Raw genomic sequence first — 27,295 nt, forward strand, 5'->3', positions numbered from 1 at the left:
TTTCCATTGATTTTCTGGTCCATTTCTATATCTTGGTCATGTTCTCTCCATTTGCTATTGGCTTTGTGCTAACTGTGGTCTTGTAAAGACTTATTACTGCCTGAAACTCTGACAGGAAGCTTGGTGCCAGCCTTGTCCGACTATAAATTTTGACTGAGCTTATCAAAGAATGTCAATACAGAGCTCAGTCTACCTCTCCCTAGGGTATTATGGATTCCTATTAGGTCTTCTTTTTCTGTGTTTAAGTTGGCCAAATAGTGCTTTAAAAGTATTACTTGAGTTTCATCTACTCTTATAGTCTTTTGACCCACCACTGCAGTTAGGAGTTATGCCTTTGTATCATAAGCATGAGCATATGTTACACACAGGACCTGTCTGGGGTTTCAGCCTACACCCTGCTTTCTTCTCACTTGGAGAATCCAGTTAGTTCTAGTATCCATACTAGGTAGGTGAAATGCTAGCAAATACTTGTTTTAAGAAATAATATTTTCATTTAAGGTTGGTAATTATTTCTGGGATCCCTGCTATTTTTATTTCAGAATTTGCAGTCTTTCTATGCATGCCACAAGGTTTCTTTTTCTGCCTCACTAATCTTTTTGCAGGTCTAACTTCTTCTTGTGTTCCCTCCATTATCCACTGGTGGCAAGCCACTATATGTTTCAAATTGTCCTCTGCCACCCCTTGAACTACAACTGTAAGACTGTTTTCCAATTTGTCATCCGTTGTTTTGACTTCTGTTTTACAGGACAGTCTTTTCTGTGTCCTATGCTTTATTTCATTCTATGGACGTTTTTGTAATTGTTTAGTCCTGAGACTATCTCGTAGAAGCATAAATATCCCTATTTATTTAGATTTCTTAACTTAAAATGTCCAACCAGACAGTCTTTTTTTTCAGTGAGCCCTAGGGAGATAACATAAAGTTATAAGATAAATAAACATTCAGAGACAAAGCAAGGCAATAAACAAAATATAGACAGAAGTAGAATATAGGCTATGAGACTATGAAATAGTAGGATATAAAAATATATACATAAAAAGATCAGTGCTGTGGAAACATTTTACCAGATAGGCATTGAAGAATGGTCAAAAAAGAATATGAAATATAAACACTATGAACAGAATAGAATTATTTCAAGTAAGAGGATAAAACTGGAAGGATAAGAGAAGCATAGGAGGTATTGAGTGGAAGAGAAATGATAGACGAAGCATTAAAAAGTAAATAAAAATAAAGCTACAGTTATACACTATACAGTACAGTACAAAGTAAATGAATAGTGGTCAAGTGAGCCTTTAGATAAGAACAAATGCAGCTTTTATGACATTTATAAATTCAGCTGCACAATACAGTGTAGCAAAGAAGCAGTTGAAGTAAATTAGTGAAGGGAGTTTAGAACGGTACGTGGTACAGCAGTTACTGATATAGTTCTTATGGAAATGTACTGCTAGAAAGTTTTCAAAATTTGGATAAATCTTGTTTGATTCTTATATTAGATGGGAACTTATTCAAAAGTTTTCTTGTGTTGACAGAGAATGAGTCTCCTTGTCTATTTATTGCTAATAGGATAGTGATTAGATGAAGAGTAGAATTTCTTATTGTCCTGTAGAGGCTCTCAAGGCAACAGAAGTAGCTAAGAGAAGGTAATTGGTTTTGTAAAGTTCTTGTTAAGTTTATATGCCAGGCATAGTTGAGTTGAAGTCAGGGGATGAATAAATTTTAATTAGTCAAGTTCTTGAAGTGATATGCAGTAACTGCTGATACTTTTATGACCTGAAGTGAACTGATCAATTTATTAGGAGATCATTCTAGTTTATACAGCAAGGGATTGTTTAAGTTGATCCAAATATAAAATGGCAAACAAAAGAGACAAAATTAGGCATGATCTGATAGTAGTGAGACTGTTTTTTTTGCTGTAAAGAATGGTTTTGTTCTGTATAATTTGTCTAACATGATAATGTTTGCTGTAATTACCTTCTGTATGTCAGAGTTAAAATTTAGCTGGTTGTTGAAACTTAATCCAAGTATTGTGGTTGAGTCAACTTTATAAATGGCTAAGGAGTCAATTGAGGAGATCTCAATTTCTTGGTGTTATAAATCTCAGAATGAAGAAAAAGAAAACAAATTTATACAAGACACTGGGCCTCCAGGGCCCAAAAGATTTGTTCATGTTTGTTCAAAATTGAAAAAAGAAAGCATAAACTGTTCTCTCATAAATGTAAAAAAGAATCATCTTAAAAAGTTGGTGACAAGTAGTAAAACATCTGTGCCCTTCCAGTGGAAACACATTTCATATATTATAAAAATGGATGACTTTCACAGCAAAGGCTAAATGTGAAAGTTAAAAAGCATGTCAAAATGCTAGCACCAGATGAAAGGAAAATGTCTGAAAACAATCAGAAATGTAAAATGCAACATGCACACTAAAACATGAATAATGGAAAAACATATCACATGTTGTTCTTGGCATTGCAGTGAAATGAAAACTGTTATACAGTCCCATACAAAAAAGAATATTATAGCATAATGCAGCAGAAGAAGAGGCAGAGATGCAAATAAAACCACAGATAAAAGGTACAGTAAAAGGAGAAATTTTATTTTCAGAAAACTGACTGCACAGAGCAGCATGTAATAATCCAGAAGAAAAGATAGAGTTAAATATATCCAGTAATGTACGGGTGAGAGCAAATTCATCAGATTCTGCAGACAGGAAAGAAATAGCATATACATGTGCAATAGCACACCAATCTTCAAGCAGGGATATACTCAGGGGCACAGCCAGGCAGATGCCATGTATGTCACATTGTACACATTTTAATGATTTATATTTTACTTTTTTCAATCTGTTTTCAAAGTTGAATTCATTTTTGTGTTTTTCTCACTGTAAGTGTTCCTGTGCTCTTCACAAGTGTCTTTTAAGTAAAACTACGCATAGTGTCACAGTTGAGGGATTTTTCCTTTTTTTTTTTTGCTGTTTTAGAGGTGCATTTTGATTTATTTAGTAAAATCATTAAAATGCAACTCATTGTGCAATTAATCAAACTAATAATGCAAGCTATTATCACAAACAAAAAATGTGAAAAATTTGGAATACTTTCATTTGGCTGAAAAATTCAAAAGAGTGACTCATAAATGTTGAAAATTCAAAATATAAATATTGAAGCTATGTTCAATGCTGAGGTGAAGCCCCCTGAACCCCCACCCTGTGAATTATAAATACCAACTCCAGGGAAAAGGGCACATTTTCAATATTTCTGTGTTTCTCCGTATGAGAGATATTGTTATCTGCTAATTAATTAACGATTACTGTTTGTAAAGATGAAATGGTAGTGTGGAATATGGAAAAATTATGCTATTATATTTTTTTCATTATTTTAAGAAAAATAAATGGGAGCATTAGCCTTCAGGGAGAGATTATTTCATCTATGTGTTGCCACTGAGGTAATTGTGATGTATCAATTTAAGCAGCTTTCTTAGCCTCAAGCAGCATTTTTCTGTTGAAGTACCAAAGGGATGTGCCAGCCTGCCTTACAAAGTATAGCATAAAGTAGCTTTATTGCATTTTAATATATTCATGTGTTGTACTTATACTTAAACAGGATTCCTAAAATACATTTACATCACTACCAAACTCCACCTAGTGCATGTAGATTTGTAATGTGGTAAGTGCTCCTTTGACACAGCTACCTAGTACCCTGATGACAATTGGCAAGACTGTAATATGATGCTTACACTTTCTGATGAGAGGGTGCATTTTAAGGAGGGGAGAAGCACATTCAGAAATCTGGCATAGAATTTGAAAAAATCCTAGCTCATCTGTTGCAGATAACATAGCTGCAAGCCATACAAAATGCATAATTTATTTTATTCTAATTTTGTTTATTTATTTGTTAACTGGGATATATTCTAGGGCATAAGAAGGAAACCAGAGTACCCAGTGAAAACATGCATAGACACAGGAAGAACATGCAAACTCCATATTGGCATTGATTTTGTGGGGGGGAGGGGCAGAATCGATCCACACAAGTGCAAGTAGTAATAATTATACCACTGTGGCAATTGATCAATAACAGCATAAAGCGCAAAGCATATACAACCTTATCTACACTATGTGGATACAGCCATGATGTGTGTGCAAGCACATTGGTACCAGAGGGTTTACCTTCCATATAAGGTATACAAAATCTGTATATAGCCATGTGTATATGATGCTATAAGAATACTCACATAGAAATATAAGGCTAGCACAAGTATGCTGTTAACTGTGGAGAGGAGCATGCTTATACATATACCTTGGAGTTATGACAGCCATGGCCAGGGTGCACATTTGTCGATGGGATGGTCTATAAACAGATATCAAGTAATCACATGTGCAATCTGCTGTATGAAATTAGAAAGTCCCAAGGACAGATTTCTACAGTGTGTGTAAACATAAAATGGCTAACAACCTGCAAGTAACAATAGCTAAGCAAATAAAATTACCCCTGTAGTAGTAGCAAGGCAGAAATGTGCTCACACTCACTAAGAGGGCATAATAGTGGCAACAGTGCAATGGAAGCAAACCACCAGCCTTTGTATTTCCTACATACTAGTACATCCTGGAACTCAGTGATTATAAAAACAAAGTGAATAAAGAATGGCCATATAAGCATGATGCATTGATTTCATTGGAAGACAAAGATATACATCACTGTATATGTGAGAGATATAAAGCAAACTGTGTGTATGATTCAAGGAAGAAGAACATGTTCCAGTAGAAAAATCATAATGAAGTTTATTAGACAGGTAACCATGTACATGGCACAGCAACAAAAAAGATTTGAAGTGGTTGGCAGCCCTTACAGCACACATAGGTTAGCTTGGTGGCATTTAAAAGCAATTATCTAATAAGGTAAGACATTAGTGATTTGCAATGGAGGTAGTGAGATGTAAATTAAGGGATTAGTGATGTGCAATAAAGATAGTGAGACATTCAGCTGGCCTTCACCTTTCTTGTCAGGGTTTCTATATATTAACCAAGATCTTTTCTGCCCCCATAGTGTCTTTTATAGGCAAAATGTATTATTATACAATGCCTACGCTGATTAGCCCACCTCAATATAAGTCGCCCGACTTTCAGTTAAAGAGTTTAACATAGCGAGACAAAAAAGCAACGGAGATCTCCGCCGCTTTTTTAAAACTGCTATTTTAAACTACATACATAAAAGCAACAGAGATCTTGCGACTCTCGTTGCTTCTCGCTATGTTAAATGAGCTTTTAATTTGAGACAGCTAAACAACGGAGATCTCTGTTTATTTATGTCTCGCCATGTTAAACCCATTTAACATAGCGAGACAGTAAAGCAACGGAGAACTTGCTTCCATTGCTTTGCGCCTGCTCTGATTCGCGAGGTCATGCTTGAGTACATCAGAACTCCATGAACACCAGACAGGTGCGGAAGGCAGCAAAGAGGGATTATACAATGCCTATTTAAGAAAAGTAATTATTTCTTTTCTTAAATTATTCTGGCATTCCAGCATAGAACATTCTAATCTGAGCTACACTAAGCAGGCTCTTCTTAATACTATGCATCTGAACAATGAAGTGCTTGATCTGTAGGTATAACTGATACTTCCTGGTTTCAGTGTTCTGAAAACACTCCCTCTTCAACAGAATACAGCACTTATCATTCTTTCAAATCATATGAAAACACCAGAGGAGCATCTGTTTCACCCATTCATAGGTTCATGGGCAACTGATCCATGAGGATTTTTAGAAGTCTAGCCATGCATTCCCATGATATTTATTAGCCCTAGTATTTTAAATAGGATTAACCCAGACCCCATTGTATTATAAGTAGGAAAAACACAGAGCCAGACAGACATTTACATGTTACCCATATCCATAAGGGGCAAGAGTGCTAAACCAGAGATGAACTTTCACACACTGAATTTCTGGCCCTTTGCCTTTTACTGAAAAGATTTCAAGCCTACATAATCAAAAGCACTGCTGGTGATCCCTTGCTGGGTGACAAAAGTAAACCTATGGTTTCTGTTTGTGACTAACAGAGTGGCTTTCTCTTTTACCTACTCCATTTTGTTTTCTGTTTTAGGAAATCTGCTTGGCCTGGTGTTTTTGTTCTATGTGAGAGGTAGGCACTTAAGTTATCTAAGCTGCACATTTCACATGTGTTTTCATTAGTTTATTGTCCATTGAATGATACTTAAATATACAGTGAATTTTTGTCCCTGTCTTTGCTGATAAGATTTCAAGCCTGCATAAACTAAAGCACTGCTGGTGATGAAAGTAAACCTATATTTTTTGGCTGTGAGCATGAAACCAGCCATCTTATATTAAGAAAGCTTCCCCTGCACCCTTGTGGCAAAATGACTTGAGATGTACTTCTCTGGACTATATGACATGACTGAACTCTAAGTCTATGTGTCCCAGCCAGGTTTGATCCTAGCACTAAGCAGCATTCTACCTTCTTACAGGATGATCCCACAGTATAAAGAAAATATGATCAACTTCAACAATTGGCTTAGATTTTGATGTCATTCCAGGAAGATCCAGTATCTGTCAGCCTGGGATGACATGGTTGACAGGCCACTCTGCTATGCCAGAGATGATCTGCACCTGTCTCCTCTAGGCTTTTGGATACTGGTAAAGGTGCTTGCCTCCCACATAGTGCCTTTATAGGCAATGCCAAAACAACAAAATTTCAGATGTAACAAAATCTACCCGAGGCAAACTCAAGGTTCTGCTGCTTAATGATAGAAGTCTAAACAAGAAGCTGCACTCCCTGCAAGTACTCCTCACCTTGGAAGATGCTGACATCTGTGCAGCCACTGAGACATGGTTCAAGGCCATGGAGAGCACCCCAGCCGTGCCTTCCACACATTCAGACATCAAAATGAGCATGAAAGAACCACATGTGGAGGGGTATCCATCTTCATTAAAGCCAAGTGCACCTCAAGCTTGCCAAACAGTATGACACTCTTGAACTACTCCATGTCCAATTAGGCAAAATATGCTATCACATCATTGCTAGCTGTAGGTCCCCCACTATGAACCAAAAAAAACCCACCTACCTGGACTTACTGGAATCAATCTTCATACAGCCCAACACCTTAGTCATGGGTGATTTCAACTATTCTTCCATCAACTGGGTGACATATTCAAACACAAACACACTAGCCCAGAGGTTCCTGGACTTTGTTAATTCAAATGCTTTGGAACAGATAGTCTACACCCCAACAAAGGGCTCAAATGTCCTAAACATAGTACTCACCAACTTGGGGAGTCACTGCACCACCCCTGCCTTCCCTGGTAAAGTTGGACTATAAAACTCTATTGTTCGAAGTAAATATTGAACCTGACACCTCCACAGGAGCAAAAAAAAAAAACTCAAGAACTTTTCCAAAACTAACTTCAGGCTACTAAACAATGGTATAAAAAGTTTTATACCCTTTGAACTCACAAACAGCAATAATGCATATGCAGAGGTGTATTCAGATGCCCTGTACAAACCCTTAAGCAGCTGTAAAGACTCGGCTGTATCTGACTGGATCAAAACCAGGTTGTCCCAAAAAAATAAGCCACCCTGGTGGACCTCAAGTACAAACAGGTTATATAACAAGAGGAAGAAACTGATGTCTAAGAATAAGAGGAAACTGACTCATCAAAGGAAGAATTCCCTCCTCAGCTTGAGCAAGCAAATCAGAAATCTTGTGAAATCCTCTAAAGCTAAGTATGAAGCTAAAATCGCTTCCCTAGCTAAGGATAATCATAAGGTATTCTTTATGTCTAAAACCTAAAAGGGAATGCCCAGCTTTGTGCATAAAACTGGTAATAGATGGTACCACTCATACTGCACCTGAGAAAATTGCCAACCTGCTAGCTGACAGCTTTGGTGCAAACGTTACATCCCTGGCCCCATCAGCCATACACCAAAGTGTACCCAACACCAGTTCTCTGCCTAGTATCTCTATAGATCATGTCTTATCTGCACTCTTCAAAGCCAAAAACACAGCCTCAGTGGGAACCGATAACATCCCAGGATACTTATTAAGCAATCTAAAAGAAGATCTAGCAGACCCACTTCACGATATCGTTAATCATAGCCTGAGAACTGGCTTTGTTCAAGTGGAGTGGAGAAAAGCAACAGTAATCTCCTTGCACAAAGAGAGCTATCAACAGACCCTGGGAACTATATACCCATAAGTCTAACCAGTCTTATCTGCAAGGCCATGGAAAGAATCATCATGGATCTTCTCAACAAGGACATAGGTGACTTTCACACTCTAGACCCAACCTAATTTGGTTTTGTTAAGAGTAGATTGTGCTTATTAAACTTAGTGGACTTCTTCGAGAAAGTCACCAAAGTCCTTGACGAAGGTAAGACAGTGCATACTGCCTAGCTTGACCTGGCCAAGGCTTTTGATACAATCACCCACTCAGGTATCATTGAAAAACTCTGTTAGTTAGGGATTCACCCTTATGTCACTAGATGGGTAGCCCACCAACAGAATACATACTGTCAAAGTTGGTGACTCCACCTCTACCAGTAGACCCATCACCAGTGGTGTACCACAAGGTTCTGTGCTGGGTCCTTTACTCTTCAGAATCTACTTCTTGAAGTCCGGGCTAAATCAGATGGCCTTTGGCTTACCATGTTCACTGATGATTGCAAACTGAGTGCAGTCATCGAGTCCCCAATGATGTTAACATACTACAGATAGGGCTAACACAGATAAAGGACTGGGGCCAAAGCCACGGTCTAAAACTAAACACAAAAAAGTGCACTATTATTCCTTTTGGCAAATAATCCCCTGCTAACTACAGTATTGACAATACACCCCTAAGCTCAAACCCAGTGGTGCAAGACCTAGGAACACAGGTAGATAGGAATCTGAACTTTGACCACCAAGTTTTCTCTGTCTTAAAGAAGCATTCTATGTTAAGCACTTCATAAGTAAGGGAATTGTATCCAGGTCTAAGGATGTTATAGCCCCACTGTACTCGACCCTCATCAGAACACTAATACAGTACAGTGCCCCTTTTAGCATCCACCTTAACAGACACCTGCAGCAGCTGGAAAGACCATGGAGGTTCCTCATCAAGAAAATACAAGGCCTCCAAACCATGATGTACATGGACTGACTAAACCCTCTGTCACTGTACTCTGTATCATATAGGTTGCTGAGAAGAGACTTGTGCCTAGCCTACAAGACAGTCTCTGACTCTGCTCTGATGGATATGCTTCACATACAGATATCTGACGACATGAGAGTCACTTGCTCTAGGGATCTTAACCTAGCCAGTGAAATTAACAGAACATGCTGGAGACAAATATGTCTCCCAGAGACTGCCGCTCCTCTGGAACAAACTTCCACTTCACGTGAAGCAGAGCTCTTCACTAACCCTATTCAAGCACAACCTGGACAAAATGGATGGAAGACCACAAATTCACCGCGGGGATGGCACCCATGTCCATCATGGACAGGGAGAGTCAGTGCTGATCACAGACTAGCTCTGCAAAATATCTTCACTTAATAAGGACAGATGGGACAACTTGTGATTAACATGGCTAGGCTTGTAAGGGCTCTAAGGCCACTAGCCTAGTAACCTGCTATGAACCTATGAACCTTTGAACTGTGTTAGGGAGGAACTCTGCTTCACATGGATGGAGAACCTGCTCCAGAGAAAGAGTAGTTTCTGGGATGCAGACCTGTCTGCTCAGGAGGTCCTATTTATATCACAAGCAAGACTTAAAATGGTTAATTCTGGTGCTGTTTGTTTTGTGGATATGTATGAGGTCCATCAGAGTGGAGTCTGACAATGCCTTGTATGTCAAGCATAGATCTCCCCTTAATAGCCTGTAGGAGACAGAATACCGGGATAGTCCCTTGAGGTGGTCTGCACAGGATATGTTGTTTGCACCCTGTATTCATTTAGTGAGGAACCTCTGTGGATGTTCTAGTTGCTGGATGTGCCTGGTTAGGAACATACCAAAGGGGGCATATCAATTAACCATCAGTCAGTTGGGAGTCTTACACAACTAGCAATAAATACATCCAGTATTTCTAAGATTTCAGTAATAATAACTCCCCAGATAAAACTGTCCAAGCTCTCATGAGTGGGAGAAATATACTTGACCTTACCTTTGTAGATGCTGCCTTTGCCCACACAGCTACTAATTGTATCCCCTCCTTGATCAAACCTGGCCTCCATTTTTTCCACAAAATTAGTACCAACTTCTCCACGTATTTAACTACATTGATGGACTGCTCCATAGCTAACCTTATATCCTAATGTAACTAGTTATATTTACTGTGTATGTCAGTCTTACTCTGTAATTGTGATATTCTTACAATGTTATTTTTCGAGTTATAGTGTGCAATTATAATTTTTGTTTATTTACTGGAGCTTTTCTCCTCAGGTCTCCACTGAAAACAGGCCTTGGCTCAGTTCGACCAACCCGGTTAACAGATGTCAAATAAATAAAAATAAATAAAAATATCCCCATCTGAGGGCCTTAAGGATTCTAAAAGTACTTTGTCCCCTGTGGTCTGGATTCTAAAGTCATCACATTTAACTAGTATTTTTACAGCAATCCTTACCCAAGTATTCATAAGTCAACACCTTTTAGCATAAGCATGCTGAGAAATTCAGGGATAAGCTCTTGCAGTTCATAGGCCCATACGGGATTATAGGGCTAATGGCTCTAGGAGCCTTTCTAAACCTAGTTCTGTTTTCCCAAATGTATCTGACATGATTTGATACTCTAAGATAATTTTAAGGTTGGATATAGGCTTGGAGAATGGATGGGCAAGAGTTTACAGACTGCCACTATCCATAAGAAGCAAAGGAACCAGGCCAAAGGGAAGCTTCCAATTCCCCATCCAATGGTCCAGGATACACTTGAATTTGGTTAGGGAAGAACCGTTCTTCATGTGGATGGGAAGCCTGTTCCAGAGGAGGGGTACTCTCTGAGACACATACTCATCCCATCAACATGTACTATTTATGTTTCAGGTGTGATTTAAGTACCTAGATTAGGGTGACCTTGTTTGTTTTGCATATGTGCAACTTTTTGGCATTTACTTCTCTGAAAGGCCAATGTCTATGGCGTGTGGCTGACTAAATTTGCAGATGATTGCAACTTAGGAGCAGTCATAGAATAACACACTGACATAAATGTTTCCAGGAAGGGCTGACACAGGCAAATAACTGGTGTCAGAGCCATGGACTAAATCTAAATGCCAAGAAATGCATAATTATATATTTTGGGAAGTCATTCACCCCAGTAACTATCATATTGACAACACACCTTTGTAGTCAGGGACATAGGGACACACATAGACAGTATTCTAGCCTTTGACAACCACATGTCTACAATAGTGAGAAAATCAGTGTCTATATTAGATCATCGAAGTGTTAATACTTTGAATGGTCTAATATCAACCCAAAAACAGCGAACACTGAAAATAGCGAAACTGCAGATCACCAAAATATTTCCTAGGGAAAGAATTTGGTTGTCCATTTCTGTGGCTTCGCTATTTTCAGCACTGTGGTGGAAAGTTACGGGTTGAGTTCAGGTAAGTGTGCGATTGTGTGGACATTAGGATTAGGGCGGGGTATGTGAGTTAGGGTTTGGGCGCGGGTGAGGTGAGTCTGCGATACTGATAGACTTTAGGGTTAGGGCGGGGTATGTGAGTTAGGGTTAGGGCGCGGGTGAGGTGAGTGTGCGATAGTGATGGACTTAAGGTTAGGGTTTGGGTTAAGGATAGTGGATAGATAGTACTGTATGTACAGTTTAGTGCAGGATTAGATGTAGGATTTTAAGTGTATGTATGTGGATTGCTGTTTTTTTGGTGTGCTTGTGTTGTGTGTGTGTTTCTCGGAACAGTGATTTTTTTTCCCCAGGGAAAAAATTCACTGTTCTGAGTTTTCAGTGTTTTTAGATTTTGTGTTTAGAAGTTCGAGGTTGTTGTATTCCATGATGTGCTGTTTCATTGAACTGATATATACCCAGAAAACCATTCTATTTCGTGCAACTTATAAACAAAAGTATAGTATATAGGTCCAAGAAAGTCATTGTTCCACTGTATTCAGCATTCATCAGACCTGTCATTGAGTACGATACCCCTTTGGTATTTACTTAACCAGATGCATCCTACAACTACAAAATCAACAGAATTTCCTCAGTAAAAGAATACAGAGCATAAGTAACATGTCTTATGCAGACCACCTCAAGGGACTATCCCTGTATTCTGTCTCCTACACGCTGTTGAGGAGAGATCTATGCCTGGCATACAAGGCATTGTTAGATTCCACCCTGATGGACCTCCTGCATATCTGCAAAATAAACAGCACCAGAATTACCTAGTCTAAAGAATTAAACCTTGCTTGTGATATAAATAGGACCTGCTGGAGAGATAGGTATGTATCCTAGAGACTTCCCCTTCTCTGGAACAGGCTCTCCATCCATGTGAAGCAGAGTTCCTTCCTAACCCAGTCCAAGTGTAACTTAGACAACTGGGTGGGAATACTTAATTCATCTCTGGTTTGGCACCTATGTCTCTAATGGACACAGGCAGCCTGCAAATGGTTCATCTCCCAAGCCTCTGCCTACACTTATCAAGGATACAAGAACCTGTCAGAGATTTGGGATGCATGGCTAGGCTTAAAAAGGCCCTTGTTGTCATTAGCGTAGTAAACACCTAAGAACCTTTGAACCTATGAACAGATTCATCAGAGTAGGATCATAAGATGCTTTGTAGACCAGGCATAGATTGCCTTACAAAAGTCTGTAGGAAACTGAGTACATGGATAGGACTTTGTGACAGTCCACATAGGACATGTTTACAGCATGTATTCTTTTTGTAAAAGACCTCTATGGTCACTCCAGTTGTTGCAAATGCCTAGTCTGATACACACCAAAGGTGCATTGTACAGTGGAACAATGATATCCTTGGACCTAGATGCCATATCCTTGCTTATAAATTGTCCAAAATAGTATGATTTTTCTCACCACAGTAAACATATGATGGTCAATGGGCAAGTTACTCTCTACATGCATTCCCAAATCCCTGACCACTGAGTCTTCTCTTAGGGGTGTATTATCAATGTGATAATTTCCAGTTGTGGACATCTTTCCAAAGGATACTATTATGCATTTCTTTGCTTTAAGTTGTTCTGCTGCTAGTTATTTGGCTAAGTCAAGCCTTCTTGAAGTGTATTTGTGTTTTTGGGAGGAATCGATGACTGACCCCAGTTTGCATTCATTTGTAAACTCAGTTAGCAAAATGCTCTTGATATTGGCCTTAACAACAGAAAAGTACATACCAAAAAGAAGAGGCCCCAGCACTGAGCCCTGAGGAAGTTCTCTAGTAACGGCCCTCTCTGTGGAGGTAGCCACCCCTATCCTAACTTCTTTGGTACTATCCGAGAGCCAGCTGGTTATTCAGTGGGTAACATATGGACTGATGCCTAAGTTACTGAGTTTATCTTCAATGCTCAACTGAAGTACTGTGTTGAATGATTTATCCAGATTAAGTTAGGCAATGTGCATTGTTTTGCCTTCATCCTTGGCTATGATGATATTCTCAGATAAAGTTAATAATAAAAGAAAACAATTCTATAGTTTGTATGCAAACATTTCTACCATCAGTAAGAAAGAAAAGAAGAGAGGAGAATAATTAGTTCTGCAGGGATTTTAAACTTATCATTAGAATTTACTTAGTTAATTAGTTTGTTTGTTCACCAAGGTAGTAAACTGATCACAACAGACCAGTTGCAGGCACAGCCCAGATAAGTAAGAATAAGGCTGAATGTGTATTTAATGTAGTTTTTAGAAAGATAATCACAACTATATTATTACTCTTAGAATTAATACCCAACTGCACTGAACTTCAAATGAACAACACCACCTTTCCTGATACCACAGGTACAACAAATGTTCTGTCTGATAAATTTAGCTCAAATGTTTCCTCTCCCTCACATGACTATGCCCACATCCCATTTGATTCTTTTGACATTGCTCCACCATTATCACCATGGACCTGATGGTGGACGCTATTACCAAAACTAAAAATAACAGTTTCAAGCACCTGGACAATATACCAGGCTGACAACATTGCTGAATCCCTCCTTAAGCTTTCCATGCAGTAATTGCCTGAGCTCTGAAGAAAAGTGGTTGTTGAGTCTCTAGATAAAGAAAGCTTTGTAACTGACCCTGAAAATCATCATCCCATTAGTTTCATTAGTATTATCTGCAAAACTGCAGTATGGATCTTAGTCTGATAACTTGCAAACACTCCATCCTAGGCAGTATAGTTTTGTGAAGTTTAGGTCTTCCTTGCTTAATTTGGTTAAATTTTTTGAGGATGTGACTGATGTGATTATCTCAGTCTTGCTTACACATTCAGAATGATTACTTAATGCAAGATTTCATGTCAAGTGTGCTCTCTTAAATATTAACTGCTACATTTCTTGATGGATTGTTAGTTGGCTCTCTGATCATGGCTGTATTTTCTCATTTACTAGATTATTTTCTAGGGGAGATCCTTGGGGCTCTATGCTGGGTCCCTTCCCCATAGTTTTTACTTTTCTGATGTGAAGACAGATGCCCATGTTTTGTGGTTGACCAAGTTTGTGACTAGCTATAAACTGTGTGCAATTACTGATTCTTCGACAGCCTCTCATATTCATCAAGAAGGGCTAGATCAGAAAACCTTAATCTCATTCAGTGGCCTTGTATATAATGCAATACAAATGTTGTGTGCTCACATCTGAGAGACAAGACTTTCCCACTAATTATCATATAGCTGGTACCCTGCTTAAGGTCGATAAAATCATTAGAGATCTAGGCACTTTCATCAAAACCTAATTGTCCTTTGATCATCAAGTATCAGTTACAATAAAGATTTTTTCATTGCCCAATTAATTATCAAAGGTATAGCCTGAAAATCCAAAGAGGTCTTAATTGCCCTATATTCCTCCTTCACCAAGCTGATCAGTGAATGCAGTGCTCTGAATGGTTTGCATCTTAACAAGCTCACGTCCTATCCAGAAATACCTCAACATATTTCTAACCAAGGAAATTAAAGAGCTAGGCTACCTTTATTATACAGCTAGAATAAAAAGTTGTTCACTTTTTTCCATCTCATGCAAACTTCTACATGGAGACCTCTGTCTTGCATTCCATGCTGTGAAAGGCCATGTTTTACTACAACTTCTCCACCTCAGAAACACTGGGGTTGTTAAGAACATTCACTCCAAAACTCTCTTGTTACATCATAACACACTTAGGACTTCTTGGGGGTTAGGTTCATTACCTAAGAGTTTCCCTACTTTTGGAACACACTTCCTTTACCAGTTAAATGGTGTAACACCTTAGCCTTCTTCTAGTTAAGTCCTAATGATTGTATAACCCTTATCAGGAAGGTACTTCATGGGGTGCATAGCTAGGCAATATATGATTGTTCAAACTTCTTATCTAGAACTAGCCCAAGCAGACAATTAGGTAGTAGGGTTTTTATACATCTTACGCCCCTTCCAGCCCATTCCAAGTGAAAATATAGAAAACATTGGAGAGATATCAAAGTAAGTCCAGCAGCAGTTTAAACTACATTTAGAAACATATTCCATTCTTCCCAGTCCATTCCACAGTCACTCAGAGTCTTGTGTGAGCTGTGCTTCAGACTCCTAAAGCAAGGGATTCCAGAAGCAAGCACTGAAAACTCAAGGGAGAAATATTAAACCACCTCCAGCTGAAGTTTAAACTAAGGTTTTATGCAGATAATACCCCTTCCAGCATGCTCCAAGCATGGACATAGCCATGCAAGATCTGTGTTTGAGACTCCCCAAACTGTAATAAAGGGAATCCAGAAGCAAACACAGAGAATGTCAGGTGGAACTATCAAAGCAACTCCTGCAGCAGTTTTAACTACAGTCTGTAAGCAGATTACACAACCTCCCAGTCCATTCCAAACATGTACATAGTTTAACAAAGCTCTGCTTGAGACTCCTGAAGTGTTAAATAAAGGGGACCAAGAGGAAAACATAGAGAATGTCAGGGATGAATATCAAAGCAATTCCAGCAACATGTTAAACTAAGGTTGTACAGACTACACCCTTCCCACAAGCCAATTCCAAGTGTGGATATTGCTTTGCATGATCTGTCTCCAAAATCCTGAAACTTAAAATAAAGAGAATTCAGAAGCAAAGATAAAGAATGTTATGGAGGAATATCAGAGTAACTCCACCTTTTTAATTACCTGTGATTAGTTTAATGAAAGCAAAAACCGCAGCTTGCTGCTAATTCCATGGCTAATATCTCACTATGGAAGGGTCTAGTAAGAAATGTTGTAAAGTCTGTAGTGCTAAATGCAATATCTTTAAAAGGAGACTTAAATTAACCATTGGAATTGTGTGCATTTCTCATTATCAATCAGACTCGGGCCTTTTTCTGACTTCCCTCAGCCAGTACATTCTCCCTACACTAGAAACATTCCAAAGGCTGCCGTCTCTGACCAGGCCACTAACTGTAGACTGCAGTACTTACTTGGCTTTAGGTTCTCAATTGCAACACAGTAATATATTGCTTTTGGAGACTTCCTCTTTCTATGAGGTTGCTCTCTCCACTTTGCTTACTATTCTTGGCATCACTTCACTCCTTAATTTATTCCCATCCTGCCCACCCAAGTATCACTATATTTATATACAACATCCAGTCCTCCAACTTCCACCACCACCCAGTCACTCTGCATTTCACACTTATCATAAACTTCCACAAACTGTTAATAAATCCCTCCTAACTACTCCTGACCATTCTATCACTACTTTCTAATGAATCCATCCTATCATTACTTTCCAGTCCCACTTAAACCCTCAGTCCCTACATGAACCCACATTCACCCCCTTGGAATTGCAGGTCTCACACTTTTATCCACCACTTCACTTACTTTCCTTCCCCACCCATCCATGCTTATTTACACCTCTCTTCGAGTCTTTGTCAGTCTCACCTCATGTACCTGATGGAACTATTTGAATCTTTGGCAGTCTCACCTCATGTACCTGAAGGAACTCTTCGACTCTTTGGCAGTCTCACCCCATGTACCTGAAGGAACTCTTCTAATTTTTGGCAGTCCCATTTCATGTACCTGAATGAAGTATTCTAATCTTTGGCAGTCCCACCCCATGTACGTAAAGAAAATCTTCTAATCTTTGGCAGTCCCACCCCAGGTACATAAAGGAAATATTCTAATCTTTGGCAGTCCCATCCCATGTATCTGAAGGACGTCTTCTAATCTTTGGCAGTCCCACCCCATGTACCTGAAGGAACCCTTCTCCTACCTAACAGTCAGAATACTGCAAAAAATTGCCTGCTCAATCATGGCCAATCTTCCTATTTCTAAAGGGGACACACCATGTAAATATCTAGCCTCTTTTTCTTCTCTTTCACTGTGACATCGACCTGATTTATTAGCCAAGGAATTAACATTGTATATAATATACATATTAGAAATGCCAAACATGTAACAAACTTTGTAATTACTCCTCAGGCATTGCTTCAATGTAAGCATTGCTATTACTTTTATGCCTAATGTCATGTGTTATATTTTATTTTTGCAAAATGTTTACTACTGTAACTTTGATTTTTTATGTCATTTGTTGTAATGTTGCATTCACTGTGATTTATTTACCCAGACTGTATCTGGAAATAGTTTTGATGAGTGCATTGCCCCAGTAAACAAAGATAGATAGATAGATAGATAGATATATAGATAGATAGATAGATAGATAGATAGATAGATAGATAGATAGAGATAGATAGATAGATAGATAGATAGATAGATAGATAGATATAGATAGGATAGCTAGATCAACAGATAAATAATAAACCTGACTCAGATGATTACCACTCCCACCAGACCAAACCTATATGCAGGTAAAGACTCTCATCTTGACCTCCTCTTCATCACTAACATTCCCCATGGGCTGAATGAGATATCCTGCCTATTAATTATTATTAATTAAACCATCAGTCATCCCAGTACAGGTCATCTTCTCATTTAAAGCTCCAAACTCAACTCCAAAAATAAGGAAAACAATTGCTATAACAGAATCCAAAGAGGACAAACTAATCTATGTCCTCAGCATACGTGTCAACTGTCCAGAGTTTAGCAGAATATCCAGATTTTTGGCTCATATTTTTGGTTTGTTCCTCAGAAATGTGTGTTTTTTTCGTAAATCAATGGGATGATCTGAGGACTGAAGTCACTAAATAATGACATACATTTGAGTTTCAGACTTCTAATCATTCAGAAAATGTATATTAAAATAAACTTTGTTACTCTAGCAACTTTCTAAGAGCAATATTTAAAACATGTCCCTATTTTTTGGGGCTTTCCTCCCCATTTTGTCAGGCTTTGTCCAGATTTCTTGCACTAAGAGGTTGAGAGGTATTATCCTCAGTAACCAACCAAATGTTAAATATTCTCTGCCCATTGCCATCTCCCTCGACTTAACCTATAACAGGACCACATTCTACTTTAAATGCCATACTGTATGTATGACCAGTAAATTAGATAGCTGAATACTGGCAGGTTAGGTAGCTGTTTGCTGTAAGTAGTTCAATATTTGCTGCTTTATCCACTATCTGTCACATAACTATGTGCATCACTGTCCTTGTAGAGCATTATGCTATCTCTGTATCTTAGTAGCACTCACCGCAATCACACTACCACAACGTCTGTTTTTTATAACAATGTAAGCTATTTCTGCTCATTATCTAATTAATCTAATTAATACCAGTTGTACTTGTATATACTATTGCAAGGTAACTGCGGTCTGTATTTTATACCAGCCATACTTCAAAATATCTTCTGCACTGTCTGTTACTATGCTTAATGTTATGTATGCACTACGTCTCTGTTTACTGTGCAACTCTGCACCCGAGTCATGGTTGAAAAAGGTCTTCAGACCAGGCCACTTACCCCATTTGACAAAGCTTTAAATAAATAAATAAACATTACAGTGCAAGATGTCAGAATGCTTCAGTAATGAATAATGAGTAGAGAGAGTGTATGATTGACAACATCTGAGCATGTAAACTCATCACATACATGTATAGGTGTAGTCTGGCATGAAACCATGTACCACATGTACACATGGAAATGTCCAGACTATGTTTTATGTATGCATAGTGAACAGGATGATGGCAAACTTTATAACAGTCACAGTTTTGGAAAGGCTGACAGTGCAAATCAAGTTCAGAAGCCAATATGAATGGTAGCCATTTACATCAGAAAAATTCAGAATAGTATGAGAGACAGTACAGAAACAGAAGGTTACCAAATGTCATATGTATAGTAAGGAATCAGTCAGCACATAGTATATCACACAAAGATAAAGCTGAATTCATAGATACATATGGTGTAATCTCCAGATTTGTACAACAGGGTATGAACTGGAAATCCAAAACACAAAGAGGGTATGTCAGTATAACTACCGTAGGTAATGCAGACAGCAAATGATCATGACACAAACAACAGGATATGTGAAAATTTAAATGTCACACTGACATGAGCATAGTGCAGAAATGTACATGTACCACAGGAATACAAGCTGACATGAGGGAGGTATACACGGAATGGTGTGGCTCCAACATCCACGTGATATGGAGTTGCCCAAGGAATAGCAGAATTCAACTGTTCTGTAGTCCTGGACTGAAGGAGACATATAAGTAGTCCAAAGACATTTTCATTTATATATGGAAAAAGGATGCACCAATGCATTGCTTGATGCTGGGTTCTACAAATGTCACATGTAACATGTAGCCTTGTACATGACTAGTCTGGGCAAAATATATGTCAAACTGAACATATACTGCAATGAGCGGAGCATAGAAACAAGATACACCTTCTTGCACCTACATGATAAGGACCACTGCCTCGCAAGAGTAATGGCTTCAAGAATGGTGGCCCATCCATGGCTGCTATAGGCAAAAGAGACCACTGGCTTGACTACAGAAGAAAGCCAAGATGACATAAACAGTCAGCACTAAACAGATAGCTACAACCAAGAATCTCAATATGAGATAGAGAGAAAGGCATACAGATGGATTCCCTGCACCACTTCCATAGATAGATGTGCTGTTTATAAATTTTACCAAGCTTTTGATAAAGCTAATCATCAAAAAATATTGCACAAACATAGCAGGCTGATGTTGACTGATACCATGTTGAAAAGTTAAACAGGGAGAAAGCAGAGAATTTGTTTTAACAACGAAAGGGGTCTATCCCTCAAGGATTCATCGACCCACACTCATTCAGTTTGTGTACTACTGACCAATATGGAGAGGATCTTAAACTAAATGCTTGAATGAACTTTACGTATGATGAATACAAAATGCAATCAGACAGATAACATTTAGTTAGCTATGTAACAATGAATGGCACACTACATCTAATTTTACTGTGCTGAAACTGAAAAATGTAAATTATTCATTATCCTATAGCCAGAAAGGGAAAATGTACCTTAAGTAACTAGTTATAAAATTGTTGGGATACTAGTAGACATAGAGATGAATTCTGGAGCCCATGTAGAAGATATGTGTATATAAACAAATAAAGTGGTGGGATGTTTTGAAAAAATTCTTCCAGAATTGTACTTTGCCTGTAGTCCAAATGTATTTTCCGCTGCTTTGTTTGCACATAGTTTAGACATCACAGTCAAGGCTGCCAGACTTCTCTCTTCGGATTGCTGTTTGCATGGACTCTTGACAATCCACATTAATTCTGAACTTTTTTATTCTTGTAGCTGTAGTGTTACTTGTTTGCTCTCTGGACTCTACTGACGTTTTTGGAGCAAACAAGTAATTGTAGTTTATGTCAGTAACAGGTACAACAGTTCTGTATTTGTACATTTTGGACACCACAGTTTTTTGACAAGCATTTTACTGATGTTATTAAAAGCACAAAACACATGAAAAGAATATTAATGTCAACAACAGCACATGGGGGATAATTTAAATAGAGCAAAACCAAAATGCATATTAATCTCCTGCTCTGTGAACAGTGGGCATACAAATATTACCATAGCACAGCTGGCAACATTGAGTTTTAGCTTCCAAAGTCCTTGCTTTGTATGTTAATGCATGGTTAGCAGTCTAGCTCAAAAAGGAATACCATCTGTTTAATGTACATTAGGTGTGAGGAAAGCTGGGCAGTCTCACAGTCCAGATATACTACAGCAGCAATCCTGCAGCCAAGTTGACAATTGGTGCCTAGTTTCACACTGCTACTGTGCAATGACCTGAACAATGCATAAGCAGTATCCCCTGGTATGAACTTTGGCAAACATGCAGTTGTCAAGGCTGTCATTCCTCCTACTCCCCTTCCCTGTTAAACACATGTTTGCACACACACACACACACACACACACACACACACACACACACACACACACACACACACACACACACACGTGTGGATATATACATATGTAGTTATATACTCGAGTTACTGTGAGCATTGTACAAAAGCATGACACAGTGGTGGCATTTTTGGTGAAAGGGTTGATTTCCAAAATAAATTGATACACTTCCTCGCCATCACTAATGCTATCTGTAACAGATATCTGGGATACCACAACTGGTTTAGCTATGAGTATGTTGAATGCCAGTAGAGTTTTCAAAAAAATGTTAAATAAAATTGACAGGCATTTGAATTTCAGACAAAATTGACAGGCATTTGAATTTCAGACTTCAGGTTTCTGAATGTTTTATTCTTTGCATAATTGATGGTGCAGTGATAGTATTGTTGCCTCTCACAGCTATAGGTTTCTGGTTTGATTCTTGGTTTTCAGACTTCAGGTTTCTGAATGTTTAATTCCTTTATAAATTGATGGTGCAGTGATAGTATTGTTGCCTCACAGCTATAGGTTTTTGGTTTTGATTCTTGGTTGGGGTGGCTAGTAAAATTGACAGGCATTTGAAGTTTCAGACTTCAGGTTGAATGCATTTGAATTTCAGACTTCAGGTTCTGAATGTTTTTAATTCTGCATAATTGATGATGCGGTGGTGGTATTATTGTTGCCTCACAGCTATAGGTTTTTTGGTTTTGTTCTTGGGGTGGGGGCTTCTGTTGTCTCTTCCCTGTATTTGAAAATTGACCGGCATTTGAATTTCAACTTCATGTGTTCTTCGAATACATAGTAGCACAACCTTTTTTTTTAGCATTTTCTAAGTTTTATTCCTGAGGGCAACAGACACTTTATTTTTCGATGACCATGAAGTATAAAGGTGATTGCTAGCACCAACACATTAGTTACACACCCTGTAACAAGTGTACTGTATTTGTACAAGGAATATAATTTTAGTACAATGAGGAAGGTGTATCAAAGACACATGTGTGCTTCATATGCAAGGAAGAGCCTAAAAACAGCCCCAAATTAATCTTAGTGTTTATGGTAAATGGAGTGAATAGCCAAAGTATATGGTTCATTGGAATGGGCAGAGGCTCCATTCAACCAACCATTTTGTCAAAATGCATGTTAAAGTAAGAGCTGTTCTATCAACTGTCTCAATTTTATACAGAGCAATTTAGTACCTGTTTTATATACCCCCCCCTATATATATGCATGTTTGTTCAGATTTTACTGCATTAACAGGTTGAGAGGTACATGCAAATAATTTGCTTTTTAGGCATAAAATGTTGCTCTTCCCCTTATAATCCCTCCCAATAAAATAGCAATTTTGAAAGAAAACATGGAGGGTTTTAAATTATAAATAAATAAAATAAATAAATAAAGTACTTGATTACTTGGTATGTTAGATTTTTTTTTTATTTGCTTCTCTGCTGCTCAAGGTAAGTACTAATATTAAAGTGTCCCTTTTGACAGGTAGCAGCTGTATTATTATTGTATATTTTTTTTTTTGCATCATTTTTGTCCACTTCAGAAAATTCATACTAATGCAAGACCTATTCTATTATCTTTCTAAGTTTATTAGAGCAATATTTAAAAAATTGTGTTATTGTGGGCCTTTGTTTGTCCACTTCTGTGTATCTTTGTCCATTTCTTCTTGCTGAGGTGAGAGGTAGGTACAACATGTCAGTCAGGATCACAGTCAGTAGAGAGATTTCCATTGTGACATGCTTGCTGTGTTTTAAGTAGCAATGCTTTTAATGACCATAAGGTAAACATCTGAGATCGTGAAGATGCAAGTAAGCTAAGCATACTGTTGTTAAGAATTGCCACATTGACATTTCAAGTTTGTATGCTGCAGAGAATACTTGACTAGATAATGTATAAGCCTTTGTATTAAAGGACAGGATTCAGGATTATTTTAAATTAAATTACACTTGTTGGAGACAGACTTTACCCGTAAACTAAACTGTTTCTTGTTTGCTTTTCATTTTTTTTTTTATCATGTTTTCCCATGAAAACAAGTTGTCAGGCAGCAGGTCTTTTTGATAAGAAACATTTTTACAAGTGGGGGGGGGCATAGATTTCTACTTTTTCAGCATGTTGGTACTTTAATAATGTTTTTCAAGAAATGGAATTACAAACTTCATATCTTCTGAACATTTGTTTAGTGATAGTGTAGAGGGAAAATAATGAGTTTTTATTTATTTTATTTGGCATTGGTTTACCGGAAAAGTCAGACTGGGCATGAATCCCATTTTCAGCAGAGGCCCTGGGATAAAAGCTCCAACAAACTAAAAAACTTACTGGAAACTCTGCCAGAGAATACACAACCAAGTACAATGGACTGTTTATTAAAACAAATAATAAACACTTTCATCTAAAAGCATACAGACCTCCTCAGATAAAACCAGAACAATTCAAAATTTGCACTTAAATAGCTTCCTTGTCACATAACACTAATCTAAGCAAAGCAAGTGTATATTTAAAGCAACAATTGTCAAGGCAAGTGCATATATTTAAAACAGTGTGTTTAAGATATAAAACTGAGAATAACTGTTGTTCATCACCAACTTGGGCCAGAACATAAGCAAAAATGATGCCCAAATGCTAATGCATTCACACTAAAAATTAAAAACAGGTGATAATAAATATAAGCATATGATTTTTCATATGCCTTCCTTCTGAGTAAGCACTGTATAGATATAACATCATTAAACCCTGGGTGGACTGAAGCATTCAAAAATATCTACCACCAAAGCTCTCTATCTCTCTCTTCAACTAATAGCTTCCATGGCCCACCTCTGGTGCTGACCTCTACTTTCTCAGTGACAGCAAACAGAAAATGATGGTCTGGAAATTGGTGAATATGCTTGTAAAGTGCATTTGTAGATTTAGCATGTTAAGTTGTCAATCTCGCCTTCATTCTTGCTGGATGGGTTCTGAGCCGACCTTTGGCTCCGACTCGGCCTATACTAAAGCTTGAGAGCTATTTATACCGGCTCACGGCTACCCTATATCCCATAATGCTAGGTGCTAACTACCCAGATCTCGTTTGCTGCTTACAGCTGCGAGGTGCGTTTATTACCGGCTCTTCAGGTTAGAAATTTTAATTCAAAAAATTTCTATCTTTTAGTCAGGTTTTTTCTTAGTTTTAGTTAGTGACCATCCCATTAGCTTCCCTTCATAGCTAATCCCCCTTCTGGTCCCTTTTTAATCCCTTTTAAGCCCTTTTTTAATCCCCTTAGTTATAAGGTTAGGCATTTGATCCTATTCTGCCTTACTTGTCAGTTTTATTTTTTGTGTGGCTGAATTTACTGTTTAAAAGGGTGTCTATGTGTGTGTGTGTGTGTGTGTGTGTGTGTGTGTGTGTGTGTGTGTGTGTGTGTGTGTGTATAATTTTTTGTACTTAGGATGTCAAAAGACACCAGGGTCTCAGGCTTCAAGAAGTGTGACTCGTGCTGTCAGAAAATGTCACTGACAGACGGTCACACTTCTTGTATTTATTACCTGGGCCCTCTGCACTGCGGGACTCTTGTTCGGTCTGTCATGCATTCAGCCCAAGAGTCCTGCAGGAACGCAGAAACAAGTTAATTTTGAGGGGCTTGTTAAAGCCTGAGGGTTCCCCAACCAAGTCTTCGCCGGGGAAGTCTTCGAAGCCATCTAAGCCGTCGGCTCCGAGCTCAGAGCCTTCGACTGGTGGTACTCAAACTGCTGTCACATCGGCTCCGGCTGGAGCCGATGTTTCCAAGACACAGTCTTCTTCATCGGCTCTGGCTGGAGTCGATTTTCCCCAAATTCAGGCTTCTACATCGGCTCGAACCGAAGCCGATGTTTCCAGGACTCAGTCAGCGCCGATAGTGGTGTCGGCGCCATCTGCTAGCCGTAAAAGGTCCAGATCTCCATCCTTGGAATCTGTTCACTCGGCTCCGAGGTCTCCCTTACTCTCAGAGCGGAGTCATCAAACCCATTCCTCCAGGTCTTCCAGGCTCTCAGACCATGACCTCAAGAGGGTGGTTAGTAGACTTCTTAAGTCTCAGGCACTAGCCCAAATGCTTCATAGCCCTTCTCAACAGACAGTGGCTATCCCCACCCTATCTTCGATTCCTCCTCTGACTCTTCCTCTGAGTTCAGAGCCGGAGCTTGTGGGAGCCTTGGTCGTCGACATGTCGGAGCCGATACCTCATATTTCGGCTCCATTGTCAACTCCGGTCTCTTCCATGGTCCCATCCTTGGAGGGATCCGGGCACATGGACTTCCTCATCGGCTCCGAGGGGGCGAGTGGCATCGGACCCTTGTCCAACCCCGTTCTCCCTCTCGGAGCTTCGGCTCTGGTAAGTTCAGCCCTGACATCAGCTTCGAAGCCATCCCTCTTGGTGCCGGGAGGGGTCCTTATCTCTTCGGAACGGGGACCTTCTACCCTGCCTGATAGGGGCACCTTCAAAGTCATGAGGAGTGTGCTGGCCCCTGTGCCTGCTCCACAGTTGGCTCCCTCAACTCCTCCCTCTATAGTGCCTGCTGCGGTCTCCACCCACCCTCTCATTCCTGACCGTAGAGATCCAACGTCTCAGGTTTCCCCATTGGGAATATCCTCCTCTTCCGAGGTTTCCCCTGATCCATCAGGGGAACCCCCTTGGAAGAGGAAATGTAAGAGGAATCATGTAGACTCCCCTGAGTCCATTACATCGGATACCGACTTGGATGAGTCGGAAGGGTCCCCACGGTCCACCTCTGAGGATGTCTCCTTTTCAGACATCCTTGAAATCCTGAAGCAGAGGGGGAACTGGTCTACCCTTAATCCTTCCGAGAATGAGTCGGTTTACCTAGAGGCTTTTGGCTCTCGCCCTTCCACCTCCTGGGTGTCTCCGCCCTTTGTCCCTCTCATGGAAGTGGTGGCACGGAAGGCGTGGATGGCACCTGATACGATGGAACCTACCCCACGGAGGCCTTCCAAATTTATAACAGCCCCTTCGGACAAACAGTTTTTAGCCAAGGGTGTCCTGATTGATGCCATGGTGGTGGCTGCAGCCACTAAGAAGGAACTGGCTGATCCTTCAGTACCTGTCCATCCTCCTATCAAGGAGTCTAGGACTATGGATAGGTATGGCAAGTGGATGTTTTCTTCAGCTTCCTTTGTCATGCATTCGCTGAATTATCTGTGCCACTTCATCCGCCTTCAAAGAGATATGCTCAAAGAAGCGGGTGAGGTCTTACAGGATCCAACAGCTGCGGGGTCTCAAGACAAAATAAATTCCCAGCTGGCAACCCTAAATTCCATTGTCAACTCCTCCATGCGGCTTATTTCCTATGTGGCCAACAGGGCGAGTAGGGCTGCAGGCACAGGCATTGCCTTATGGCGTCACGCCTGGATGTGGCTTTGTAACTTTGCAAACCCCTTTAAGGCATCCTTCACTAACTCCCCCTTTGACGGTTCAGCTTTGTTTGGATCTCAGGTGAAGGATACTTTGACCCGATGCGAGCAAGAAGGCAAGATTCTCCCTGCCGTGGGAGTCTGTTTTTCCACCCCGTCTAGACCATACCCTAAGGGTCAGAAGGGTGGGAAGATGTGGTTCCATAAACCACAAGAGGTCGCGCCTGACGCAAGAGGTCAGTTCCCCTCTAGAGGCAGGGGGGGAACAGTAACAGACGCCGCCCTAGGGGCAGAGGAGGTCCGCAAAATCAGGGTAGCAGACAGTCTCTTTCTGACAAACCCTTCCAGCATCCCTGAGAAGCTGCCCGACTGTCCGCCTTCGGAGGCAGTCGGGGGAAGGTTATCACTGTACCCAGAAGCCTGGCTTTCACTCACCCAAGACAAATGGGTACAGTCGATCATATCCGAGGGTTACAAAATTCCCTTTATCCACACCCCAACTCAGCCAAAAGGA

The sequence above is a fragment of the Protopterus annectens genome, chromosome 8.part0, assembly GCF_019279795.1.
Source record: "Protopterus annectens isolate FY-2018-M chromosome 8.part0, PAN1.0, whole genome shotgun sequence".
NCBI lineage: Eukaryota > Metazoa > Chordata > Ceratodontiformes > Protopteridae > Protopterus > Protopterus annectens.